Source organism: Lutra lutra, chromosome 8 (genome assembly GCF_902655055.1).
Source record: "Lutra lutra chromosome 8, mLutLut1.2, whole genome shotgun sequence".
Classification (NCBI taxonomy): Eukaryota; Metazoa; Chordata; class Mammalia; order Carnivora; family Mustelidae; genus Lutra; species Lutra lutra.
In genome coordinates, this window is record NC_062285.1 from 50,915,686 (window position 1) to 50,928,658 (window position 12,973).

At 45.6% G+C, this 12,973-nt stretch overlaps 1 long non-coding RNA gene and 1 pseudogene across 3 annotated transcripts; both read right to left on the reverse strand.

Moving 5' to 3' along the window:
* Positions 1–2,564: 2,564 nt before the first annotated feature.
* On the reverse strand, positions 2,565–12,722 carry LOC125106175 (uncharacterized). Of its 3 annotated transcripts, none has more exons than XR_007129257.1 (4): positions 12,559–12,722; positions 7,950–8,062; positions 7,167–7,249; positions 2,565–2,751 (listed from the first exon to the last, which is right to left on the reverse strand). It is a non-coding gene; the product is annotated as an uncharacterized LOC125106175 (long non-coding RNA). The 3 variants fall into 3 exon arrangements; XR_007129255.1 differs by having other exon boundaries at positions 7,167–7,286; positions 7,839–8,062; XR_007129256.1 differs by lacking the exon at positions 2,565–2,751 and having other exon boundaries at positions 7,061–7,286; positions 7,839–8,062.
* On the reverse strand, positions 10,692–12,383 carry LOC125106173 (60S ribosomal protein L27-like; annotated as a pseudogene).
* Positions 12,723–12,973: the final 251 nt, after the last annotated feature.

Sequence of the window (12,973 nt, forward strand, 5' to 3'; positions counted from 1 at the left end):
ACCTCACAAGCCCTGATTCTTCTATAGCAAACTTCAGATCTTTCTCAAGGTGAGGTGCCCTATTGATTGGAGTGTTTATGTATTCTTAACCATTCCACATGTGTTAAACTGTGTTAGTGTTTTCATTAGATTCCTCTTTTTAAGAAGTGTGTTCTAAAAAAGATTTTCAGTGTTGTCCCTAAACCCATTTCCCAATAGCCCTGTGGATTACACCACGGACTTCTGCATAGTACAGCTATTTTTAAGGAGCATGTATTGAGTTACTGCAGAACTGAACATCCTTGGGTGGGAAGACACACAGTTATCATCCTGCCAAAGTGAACACACAAAGATAATGCAATCCCATTCACAATTCAAATGTGATTTATTTCGGATCTTGACAAATTGGTAAGAAAGTTAATCTATAAGGCTTTCTCAGCCTTGCCACAATTGACATGTGGGGCCAGATAATCCTTTGTTGTAGGAGGCTGTCCTGTACGTTATAGGATTTTTACAGCACCGGTGGCCTCTACCCACCAAATATCAGGAGCCATCCCCTCTCCTTTGTGACAACCCAAAATGCCCCGGACGGTGCCAAAAATCCTTTGGTGGACAAAATTACCTCTTTAAGAACTACTGATTGATTGATAGTTTGAGTGATTGATGGGTGAGACTATTTATTTATTTTATTTAACTTTAATTAACATTTGTGTATTACTAGTTTCAGAGGTAGTGATCAGTTGTATATAAAACCCAGTGAAGAACTACTGATTTAAAGGAACAAATTTGAGGGCCCTGATAGCTCAGTCTGTTGAATATCCAACTCTTGATTCCAGCTCAGGTCATGGTCATGGGATCGAGCTCTGTGTCCAGCTCCATGCTCAGCCTGGAGTCTGCTTGTCCCTCTCCCTCTGCTTCTCCCCTCCCACCTCATAAAAAAAAAGAAAAAAGTCTTTTAAAAAATAAAAATACATGAAATTAAAGCACAGATTTGGCAAGAAGGAAAGGGGGAGGATTGCCTTATTAAATCAAAACTGTAAGACTACGGGGGCGCATGGGTGGCCCAGTCAATGGAGCATCTGCCTTTGGCTCAGGTCACGATCCCAGGGATCATGGGATAGAGTCCTGCATCCAGCTCCCTGCCCAGCCAGGAGTCGGCTTCGCCCTCTGCCCTTTACCCCGCTTGTGTGCTCTCTTGCTCTTTCTCAAATAAATAAATAAAATCCTTAAAAAAAGAAACCACTCAGGTGCAAATGCATGCTAACTTTTACGAAAAAACCAGAGATGACTCACAGGGTGGGCTGCAGGGTCCAGAGCATGGTACCAAGACCACAGAGTGTGAAGAGCTCAGAGGATTATTCATGGGCCTTGAAACCTAAGGGAGTTTGCTTGCCCGCATTTCAAAACGACTTTGTCCTGGTGACCCCCCACTTTTTTTTTTTTTTAAAGATTTTTTATCTATTTATTTGACAGACAGAGATCACAAGTAGGCAGAGAAGCAGGCAGAGAGAGAGAGAGGAGGAAGAAGGCTTCCCGCCAAGGAGAGAGCCCGATGCGGGGCTTGATTCTAGGACTCTAGGATCATGACCTGAGCTGAAGGCAGAGGCTTAACCCACTGAGCCACCCAGGCGTCCCCTCGTGCCCCCTTTGTAACCTTCCACTTTCTCTCTCTTGGAGTCAGAATTTCTGTAACATTACCTTATGCCTGTACCACCATTCACTATGCATTGGGAACAGATAACATCTTTAACTACCCAAGTCCACAGACAGAGAAGAATTGTGACCAGTCATCTCACCCATACCTGATTCCATGAGATAAAATGTCATGAGATTTGGGATTTTGGAGCTGCCAAAATTTAGATGCAATCTCATGCTTTCTTTTTTTTTTTTTTTTTTAGATTTTCTTTATTTATTTGAGAGAGTGAGAGAGAGCATGAGAGGAGAGAAGGTCAGAGGGAGAAGCAGACTCCCTGTGGAGCTGGGAGCCCAATGGGGGACTCGACCTGGGATCATGACCTGTACCTGAAGGCAGTCGCTTAACCAACTGAGCCACCCAGGCACCTGATTTTGTGCTTTTCAACGGAGACTGTGACCGGATGCTACTTTGGAGACCTTGAGATGCGGTTGCGTGAGTCTAGCCTGTGGGATGGACACAAAACCACAGTGATGGAGAAAACAAATCAGTGCTTGCCCCTGGTGTGGGTGGGTGAAGGTGTGACTCTAAAGGGAGTTTTGAGTGTGATGGAACTGCTCTATCTCCTGATTGTAGTGATTTGTTTTGTATCCTGATCCGTAGGATATGAGAATCTGCTCATGTGTTAAAATCCATGGAGCTGTATACCAACAGAAAATTATACTAAATGGTAATCTAAATAATTAAAAAAGAGAAAAGAAACAGAAGGACTAGAGAGCTCCATTAATTCCATTTATGAAGTCTTATTATCTGTGAGTAATAAATATTGGAATCATCTAGAGAAAGGAAAGCTAGAATTGGGTCCCAGCCTCTTATTCTTTGCTTGCTTTTAGCAGTTAGTTTCTGTCTAAGGGTAAACTTTTCTCCAAGGGTAAACTTAGTCTCTCCTTTTCCTACGGTCCCAGGTCCATGGTATCTGGGCTTATCAGCTGATAGAGCATATCTCCTTTGGTAATGCAAAGTCCTCAAGGAAAAGGTCATAGGAAGGCACCCGGAGCCCAGTGGCTCTTCTCGGATTGCTGGCTTTGGCCATCCACTGGACAGGAAGAAGGAACTGGGCAGTGAATGGGTTTTGCCCACTAGGAGGAAGTATGGAATGAAACAAGACAACTGTTGGTTATGTGTGTGTGTTTAAGATTTTATTTATTTATTCATTTATTTAAGAGAGATAGAGAGAGGGGCGCCTGGGTGGCTCAGTGGGTTAAGCCGCTGCCTTCGGCTCAGGTCATGATCTCAGAGTCCTGGGATAGAGCCCCACATCGGGCTCTCTGCTCAGCAGGGAGCCTGCTTCCTCCTCTCTCTGCCTGCCTCTCTGCCTGCTTGTGATCTCTCTGTCAAATAAATAAACAAAATCTTTAAAAAAAAAAAAAAAGAGAGAGAGAGAGAGAGATAGAGAGAGAGCCAGAGCCATGGGAAAGAGAACATGAGCGGGGCCAGGGGTGGGGGTGGTGGGGGGAAGCAGACTCCCCATTGAGCAGAGAGCAAAGGTCAGGGGATCAAGACTTGAGGCAGACCCTCAACTGACTGAGCCACGCAGGCGCCCCCATTGGTTGGTTTTACAGGAAGGCGGGAGTTCAGGGTCCTGATTTTAGATAATTGAGTTAACTTCCTTATGGCTCAGATTCCTCCTCAGAGATAACATCTGGTTTGTTTACCCTAGGGTGGTTGTCAGAAGGAGGTGGGATACTATGCCAGAAAGCTAGTGACACAGACTTCTCTCACTCTTGGGGTACTTAACTTGGTTAGAATAATCACCAGGGCATCATTCCCTTGTCCCATTACAGCTTCTAGCACAAGCAGTTTTAAATCTCTTGAGAGAAGGATCGATGTCTCAGAGACACTTACACACGATTATTTCCACACATGCTCTCCTGAGGGGCCAGTGGCATCGCACAGAGATGCAGCCCGCATTCCCTGGGTCCTGTCCACCAACACAGCCCCGGCACTGTCCCTCACCCTCTTCCTCTGGAGATAAGGCTCTCTTAGTGGGGAGCGCCTCTGTGTGGCAGCCAGCCAGCCAAGGGCACAAACACACACTCTCTCACACACACACAGCTCTAAGGAGTGAGGATAAAGGGCACCGTTATTACAAAAGGAAAGGTAACACCAGTGCTGAGGAGTGGTGTCCTGACCTCCCCTCTCATAAGAGCAGCGATGACAAATCAAAAGTTTTGGGTCATGAGCCCACCAGGACTCCAGTGCCACTGACCCAAAGCCCCTTTTCACTAAGCCCCAGCCCTTGCTAGTCCCTCTTCAATCCCCACCTACACTCCCGGATCTATTACTATGATGCCCCCCACTGGCCATGCCTGGGACTCATTCCCACCCCCCCACCCCTCCCACCCCCGTCTCTCCCTTAGTTGTACTCACTTGGCCAAACCACAAGCCAGGGTCATAGCCCCTCTCTCTGCCCCAGGCCTGCCCTTGAGGGGGGATGGAGAGAATGGAGCTCAGAGGCTGACTAGTATCAGGAGAAATCCATGACCATGGATCTCCAGTGGGCTTCATGCTCTTGGCCATGGCCATTCTCCATTCATTCTCCCCATTCCCAGACAACCTTTCCAAACCCCTCCTCTCTCCTCCATCCTCCAACTTGTCCTCTCCTGTCCTGGCTCTGAGCTGATGAGCAACTTGACTGAGAAACACTGAAGCATTGGAGAAGCATTTCCACAGAGTCCTCCCACACCCTCGCAGCCAACAGGGCCTGCAGCCGCCAAGCCTGCCCTCCTCCCGGAGACCTGTCCCTGCAGCCTGCAGTAGACCACAGGCCCTCGAGCCCTCTCAGCGCACCCTCCAGCAATTCCCCCACCCCTCCCCTCCTAAGCCACTGCTCTCTCGCTCTCTCACTGTCCACCACTTATTTCCCCCTCCTGCTGTCCCTTCACCACCACCACCACATCTTTTTCTAGTGGCCCCCAAATTCCTCTAAGGATCTGTCCGTACTCACTGTCTCCAATCCCTCTTCCCATGTTGGATGAGAGAATGTCCATCAGGCACCCGCACCCACCACTCTTCCCAAACTGCTTCCATGGACGTGTCCAGTGACTTCCTTCCGGACGGCCAGGGTTCACTTCCTATCCTCATGCGACTTTACACAGAAGCATTTGAGTGCTGTCTCTGTCTCCTTCTGGATACACCTTCTTCCCCTGGCTTCCAGGACACCACTCTCTTCCAACCTCATTCCTCTTGTCTCAATGCTTCCTCTCAGTTTCCTTTGCTAGTTTCCTGCACTTGTCCCAGATCCTTGATGCCGGGTGTCCTGGGGGCTCAGTTCTCCAGCTCCTATGTAGCTGTCCTTCTATGTCAGCCCGTACCTGTCTGCTTGGCCCAGACTCGATTTTGCAATGGCCTCCTCCACATTTCCCCTTGAATGTCGGGGAGACATCTCAAATTTAAACTAAGTCAGCAAATCGTTTTATTTCATGGTCTCCCAAAGGCAGATCTTGTGGAACTCACTCGCACTGAATCCAAGGTAAATTTTTAAAAGATTTTATTTATTTATTTGACAGACAGAGAGAGAGAGAGAGGGAGAGAGGGAACACAAGCAGGGGTAGTGGGAGAGGTAAAAGCAGGCTCTTCACTGAGCAGGGAGCCTGATGTGGGGCTGGACCCCAGAACCCTGGGATCATTACCTGAGCCAAACACAGACACTTAACCTACTGAGCCACCCAGGCACCCTGAGAGTCCAAGGTAATTCTTAAGAAGTTTAATTTTCAAAAATTATCTTTAGAGAAGTCTTAGTATCATGCATCAAGTCACACCTATATTCTGATCACGAAGCATGTTTCGTGTTTTCTGCCTATTGTGTCCTGCTCATGAGTTATGAGGAGAATTTTTGAGGCAGCCTACAGAACTAGTAGATGCCTTGTGAACCTAATCAAGGATCAGCTTAGGAGAGAGACAGGTGTTGCTGTTTCCTGGAAGAAATGCCAAGGCTGATCATGTGATGCCGTCTGAGGGGAAGAGAATACACCAGCAGGACCAGTTGCAGTCAGGAGCTCTACATGCAAATTTTACACATTCCCATGACTCCTTCCTCCTTGCACCAACCTAGCATAGACCTGAGAACCCGCTGGCACCTTGGACAAATGCTCTGAGGTGAGAAGGATAGAAAACCACTGAGAGAGCCTTGAAGCTAAAAGATGTCCTAGGGGTGTCTGGCTGGCTTACAGGGTAGAGCGTGTGACTCTTGATCTTAAGGTGGTGACTTAGAGCCCGGCCTTGGGTGTAGAGATTAGTTAAAAATAAACTCTTAATTTTTTTTTTTAAATTGAAAGGTGTCCTAGCCCAATCAGCCTGAGATCCGAACCAACTTGTAGTCCAACATAGTCAGGTCTTTTGACCTAATGCCACAAGGGAGACTGCACACCAGGAGACCCATGGGTCATTTCACCAAACAAAGGAAGAGTTAGTACAGGATTTAGGAGTGAAGCAATGTGTTGATAGGCTCCAAGCAAAGCAGGGCTATGTGAAAAGCCGTCTACCTCAGGTCTGAACCGCAAAGTGGACCCAGGGTCTCTTACTTTAGAAAGTATAGTTGAGGGGCACCTGGGTGGCTCAGTTGCTGAGCGTCTGCCTTCGGCTCAGGTCATGCTCCCAGGGTCCTGGGATCGAGCCCTGCATTAGGCTCCCTGTTCCACGGAAAGCCTGCTTCTCCCTCTCCCACTCCTTGTGTTCCTTCTCTCACTGTGTCTCTCTCTATCAAATAAATAAATAAAATCTTAAAAAAAAAAAAAAGTATTAGTTGACCTTTGAACAACATAGGGGCTTAGGGGTGCTGACCCCCTGCATAGTCGAAAATTTGCATGTAAGTTTTGATACCTTAAAAACGTAACTATAAATAATCTACTGTCAGCTAGATACATTACTGATAACATAAGCAGTTGATTGACACATATTTTGTATGTTATATGTATTATATGTATTATATATGTATTACGTATGTATAATACATATATGTATTACAATAAAATAAGCTAGAGAAAAGAAAATGTTATTAAGAAAATCATAAGAAGGGGCACCTGAGTGGCTCAGTGGGTTAAGCCTCTGCCTTCGACTCAGGTCATGATCTCAGGGTCCTGGGATCGAGCCCTCCGTTGGGCTCTCGGCTCAGCGGGGAGCCTGCATCCCCCTCTCTCTCTGCTTGCCTCTCTGCCTACTCATGATCTCTCTCTCTGTCAAATAAATAAATAAAATCTTTTTTAAAAAAAGAAAGAAAGAAAGAAAGAAAAAATCGTAAGGAGGGCCGCCTGGGTGGCTCAGTCATCAGGCATCTGCCTTCAGCTCAGGTCATGATCTCCGCTCCCCTCTGCTGGTGTTCCCTCTCTTGTTGTCTCTTTGTATCAAATAAATAAATTAAATCATTTTAAAAAAGAAAGAAAGAAAAGAAAAACATAAGGAAAGTGCAGGAAATGGCAGAAGAGAAGTCAGGGACACTTCCATGGTGAAAGACATTTGAAGTGCTGTCGATGGTTCTGAGACATGAGGCACATACCATTAATTACTGGAGAGGCTTCCAGGACTTTCTCCAAATCATAAGGATGTACACAGACAGGCTCTAGTAGCAAAGACTGGTTCCTGAAAGATAGCCAGCCAGAAACTGAAGATCTCAATCCTATAACCACAAGAAAGTGAATTCGGCCAACAGAGTAAAAAGGCTTGGAAACAGATTCATACCTAGAGCCTGCAGTGATCCTATGATGGGTTCATAAATATTTATAAATGTAATATCCTTATGTCATATCCTTATCCTGACTAGCAGACATAATATATATTTTTTAAATTTTTGGGGTATAGTTGACACACAATGTTATATTAGTTTCAGGTGTACAATACAGTGATTTATCACCTCCCTACTTTGCTATGTGCACCACAAATATAGCCACCATCGGCTACCATCTGTCACTACACAACCCAAGTACAATATCATTGACTATATTCCCTCTGCTCTGTTTTTTATTCCCATGACTTATTCACTCCATAACTGGACACCTGGACCATAAATAATATTGCATTAACTAAGGGGACCACCTTTTTTTCTCTGAGGTTCACAATAATGCCTCTTCCCAGCTTGAGGGAAGAACCTTCTCCTACAAATGAAGATATCATAATTTCAAACAGAATATTTAGTCTTAGGTACAGAGAGGTCCCTGCTACATCCACTTACAAGGCCATTTGGTACACCAAGTTCCAGCAGCCAAGCTGAAGGTCTGGTTTGAGTTCCCCTGGAAAATAATCACATTACAGGTAGTGTCATGGAACAAGCAGAACTTCCCACCTCCAGACATCTGGTCAGTTCAAATCAGGCATCCATCTCAAATCCTGGGTTCTGTTACGCAAATTCAAGGATCTGATTTCAACGGCAGGTATGTTTTCCAGATGTGCTCCGCCCTAATTTCAAGAATAGCACATATTCGAATAGAGTCTGTATATTGCAAAAAAATGAAAAGAAAATCATAAGAGAAAATACATTTACAGTACATATTGTATTTATCAAATTAAAAAAAAAAATCTGTATGTAATTAGACCATGAAGTTCAAACCCATGTATTTCAAGGGTCAAGCGTACAGTTAAGACAGCTGTGAATTGTTGTCTAGCACCCGTTATCTGAAGCTCTGTATCTGAGTCGTATATTGAAGCTGCTTCCGTGTCAGAGTGACTCAGAGGCAAGAATGGGATATCCATTCTTACTGACACAATTTTAAACAGCAAAGTTTTGGATGAGTGATGCTTTTTCAGAGAACGAGGTTTCTCAGTAAGTGCAAACGCAGTAGTCACGCAAACAAAGGGGTTGTTTCTGCTCAGCAGGGAGCCTGCTTCCCCCTCTCTCTCTGCCTGCCTCTCTGCCTACTTGTGATCTTTCTCTCTGTCAAATAAATAAATAAAAAATCTTAAAAAGAAAAACAAAAACACTTCACGGTTGCAGCAGGTCCTTTGGAGAAAGAGTGAGCCAGAAATTTGGCAAAAATTTACTTTCTCAGCTCGAGTTAGTATTTGCTTTCTCAAGGACCAGAGCAGAACATGGCAGATGTGGGCGAGCAGGTGATATGTGTGACACAAGGACTTGGTTAAACTTTTGCCTTCTTTGCAATTCACTCTGTAGCTGTCTTGCATTTTCCTTCCATGAATATCCCTTCCACTCTCGATCTTGAAAAGAAAACAGGGTATTAATATTCTCTGCCTGACCCTACAATCCTTTCATCCACAGCAGCCCCGTGCCCCAAGCCTGACGGAGGAAGTGAACATGTCAACTTGGGGGCTGTATCTGTTTGAGGCAAGTAAAAGATCTTCCTTTGAGACTTGGCAGCAAAGTCTTTTCAAAGCTGTTGACAGCCTGTCCTATAAACGCCGCCTTCTCCTCGGCTGCCTCTCGGGTGGCTTGGGCCTACAACCCTGTTCAAGACCCTTTCATAGTCATTGTCTAGCAATTAACATGTTTGTACTTGTTTAATATGCCTGTTATTTCAAGCAAGTTGAAATCTTTTTGAGAGAAGGAATGTTGCCATAAATATGTGTGTGCACTTAATACACATAAGCAATCTTTTGGTCTTTCTCAGGAGCCCTTGGCAGTGCTGGGCACAGAAGAATCAGCAAATACCCTCCTATCCAGCTTGGTGCTGGCACCAAGACAAGACCCCTTGTCCTTTCCCATTTGGACAGAAAATTCAGGAACAGGTAGGAGGATAGGGAGAGTGTAGACCCAAGAGGTTACCCTCTTGCCCTATGAATTTTTAACTCTTGAAAAATGAAAATGGGAAAAAATTTTAAAAATTAAAAAAAAAATGAAAATAGGGAAGGGTCATGAATTTTAAAAGCAAAGCAAGTCTGGTAGTTAATTTTAAAATCAAAGCAGGCTGAGAACCTCCTCAGCCTGAGCACAAGTGACCAGACCACCCTAGAGGGGTACAGGGTGAGACACCCCAGGGAGGCCACTCTGGCATAAAGATTATTTCAAGTTAAAAGTAAAAAAAACCAGCAGATGCAGGAAAGTCTCTCTGCCTCCCATGTAACTGCCTAAATTCATGGTGGAAGGGAGAGTTTGCGTCAGGAAGGGAAGTACTAACAGAAACCTCCCTTTACCAAAGGAACTCAGCAACATGAGAGAACAATCTTGTTTTTTCCAAACATCTCCTTCTACCTTCTCACTAAGGACTTTTCTTGTCTTTGAGTCCTCAGGCCCTCAGCTTTGTCCTGAGCTCACATGAGCTTCCTGTTGCCCCACTACCTTCAGAGTGTCATGTCTGTGTGGATTCCCCGTAGGTCTGCACCTTAAATTTGATTTGCTCCTGTTAATCTGTCTCATGTCAATCTGGTCCCAAGTCCAGCTGGAAAGACCATGGGGCAGAGGAAGGTCTTCCTCCCTGATCATCCCCTACTTGTCGGTCACGAGGAGGTCAGATGCCCTTGGCTGGTGGCATGACGGGAGGGTTAGGATCCAACGGATCCCCTTTTGTGTCCTTCTTCATTTCCTCTTCCTGCTTCTTTGCCTTCTCTTCCCCCCTCTTCTGCTTGTTCCTTTCTGCTTCATCCACTCCTTCCTCTTCTTTCTCTCTCTTCTATTTTTCTCCCCCATCTTTGTGGAAGTGGCAAAGTGTTTCCCAGACCCACTGCCCAGCTGCAGTGTCACCTCATACCACCCCGACCCTGTGTCTGGGTGTCAGGGTGGGGACCAGGGACCAGTGCCATCTGTCCATGGGGGTATGCTCCAAGAGGCACCTCTCAAAGCTCGGCCTGTGTCACACCCCGTCACTGGAGTCTCAAGACATTGGTTAATAAAAAGCAGTTGTGGTATCACAAAAGGTTTAATTACAAAGCTACAGGAGGAGGCTGACTTGTCTCACCAACAACATAAGCCTCATTTCCTTATAATCCAGCTTGTTTGTTTGGGATTTAAAAATAGGAGAGGGGTACAGATTACATAGCTAGGAAGTCCATGGATGTAGGTAACACACATGACCGTCACCTCTTAGGGAGAAAAGTGAAGATCCAAGGCGCATACTGCCCCAGGAACGTTGCCCCCGAATAATGACTTTAAAAGCAAATCATCTACCAGCATTACAGTAACTAAAGTTTCAACTCTAAACAAAGTTCTCTGTCTGGGTCCAGAACCAATATACTCGGAATTGGGATGACTTTGGGGAGGATGAGGGCTGGGGCACGCCAGCCATGTGCCTCTGATAGGGGTGATGTCCCACAATTTACTGAGCTCAGCAAGATTCCCACAGGATCTGCCGCACGCTAGACAGTGAACACAGGTGCTCTGGAACCATTTCCTCCTGGCCCAGAAAAGTCCCTGCAATCTCTGGTCCATGAATCCTACTCCTATCTTTCCAGCTCACTCCATCCAGTGAGTAAATATCCTTAGATCCCACCAGGACAACACTCAGATTGGGTCTACCACATCCTCACTGGCTCCGTACCACGATGTATTCACTTTGATCTTCATCCAGCTTAAGTTCCATAGACAATCTTTTTTTTTTTTTTTTTTTCATTTTTTTAATGACTGAAACAAAACAGATCTAAAACCGCAGCTTCAGGAAGAACCATTTGTTCTTGCCGGTCCTGTACCTCTCCTTGAACTTGACCTCCGCCTCTCTTCAAGCCTTGTGTTTAAGAGCAGAATCTCTGAAGACATCGTTTTTGAGGACAGTTTTGTCCAAGGGGATATCCACGGAATACCTTGTGGGCATGAGATGACTGTAGTTGTAAACTTTCATGAAAGACTTGATCTTTGACTTCTTGGTGATTTTCTTCTTGCCCATGGCTGCTGTCACTTTGTATGGTGGCAGGGGGAGCAGTCAATGCCAGCCACCAGAGCATGGCTGTAGGGACAGTCTGAGGTGCCATGGTCAGTGCTCTTCACAGTGACCAGTTTTTACCCGGAGTGGCAACCGGCCAGGACCAGCACCACCTTCCCGGCTGTCATGAACTTGCCCATCTCAACACCAGCCGTGTGAGCTTACAGCAGAAAGGAAATAATGGCACCTCCACTTGGAAAATCATTTTAATGACTCCTTTGTTTATCCGCAACTCACTGCCTATCTTCGGGAAAAGTGTCCTCACTCAGTCAAACCACAGCTCTGGTCGAATCCAACTCTACCTGCTCCACACACTGAACATGTCTGAAGAACAGTTAAGTTGATGCGTATTTAAGCTGACAAACTTCCACTGGGCCCTGATCGCTGCCCCACTAGCATATTATCCTTCCATAGCCCACTCTCTCCCACACTCCTAGGCAAGAACTTCACACCTTGTCCTCTTCAAACTCCATGTCTTCCTCAGCTTGTTTTGAGGAAGTGATCTTGCTTCCTACTTTACTGAGTGAGTTGAAGCACTTTAAGAGAACTTCCAGCACTCCCAGGACCTCAGACTCTCAGTGTCTTCCAGCATATATGCAGTCTCACCTATCACCAGAGACCACCTCTCCGTCTGCCTGTCAGCCAGTCCTTCCCAGGTCCTCCCACCATGACACTCACTTCATCCTCTCCAACTCAAGCCAGCCAAGTCAGCACACAAACACAGTTGTTTCTCTCACCTTAAGTTCTGCCTATAAAAAGGGTTCATGTTTTTTCCTATAAAAGAAACCGTCCAGTCTGAAGTTCTGTTAGTCAGGATTTTCTAGAAGCACAATTACTGAGGCAAAATTCTCCTGCCAAAATTCTCTAATACCCATGTTATGTGGATATCACTACAATGGAGGTGGGGACAGTATTTCCACACGCATTGTTTACACACTCACTCTTCACACTCCCTTCCACACCGTGCAGTGACTTGGGCTCTGTCATTCCTCCATCAGTCTGAACCTTAGTTTCTGACATACACACACACATCTCATGATCATCTTAGGAGAAAGTTTCTCTGGAACAAGAACTTCAGACATCAGACACCTTTCCACTGTTGTTGCACTGGGCTCCGTGCTGGTCCATAACACCAGGTGTTCCGGGGTCATTCGGAGAATGAGTCCTATGTACTTGAGGAGTTCGTGGCTCACAGAAGAGACAAGCAGGTCAGTGATTAATAATTATGCAACAAGCCCAAGCTCTCTGAATCCAGCTGGGCCCTGAACTCAGAGAATCAGCGGCTCAGAAGGTAAACAAACCTTGTGACCTCTGGCTTATGAGTCATGAAATCATCTCCTTAAGAGTGTGTTCATAAATTTTCTAGATGCTGGCCCAAGGCCCAGAATAGAGGTGTACAATTATTTGTTGAAGAAACATAGGTGCACATATCAGCTCCTTGGAGAAACAATGAGAAAGACATTTAATATCCCTTGGGGCAATAGGGCAAAGGACTCACAGAGGA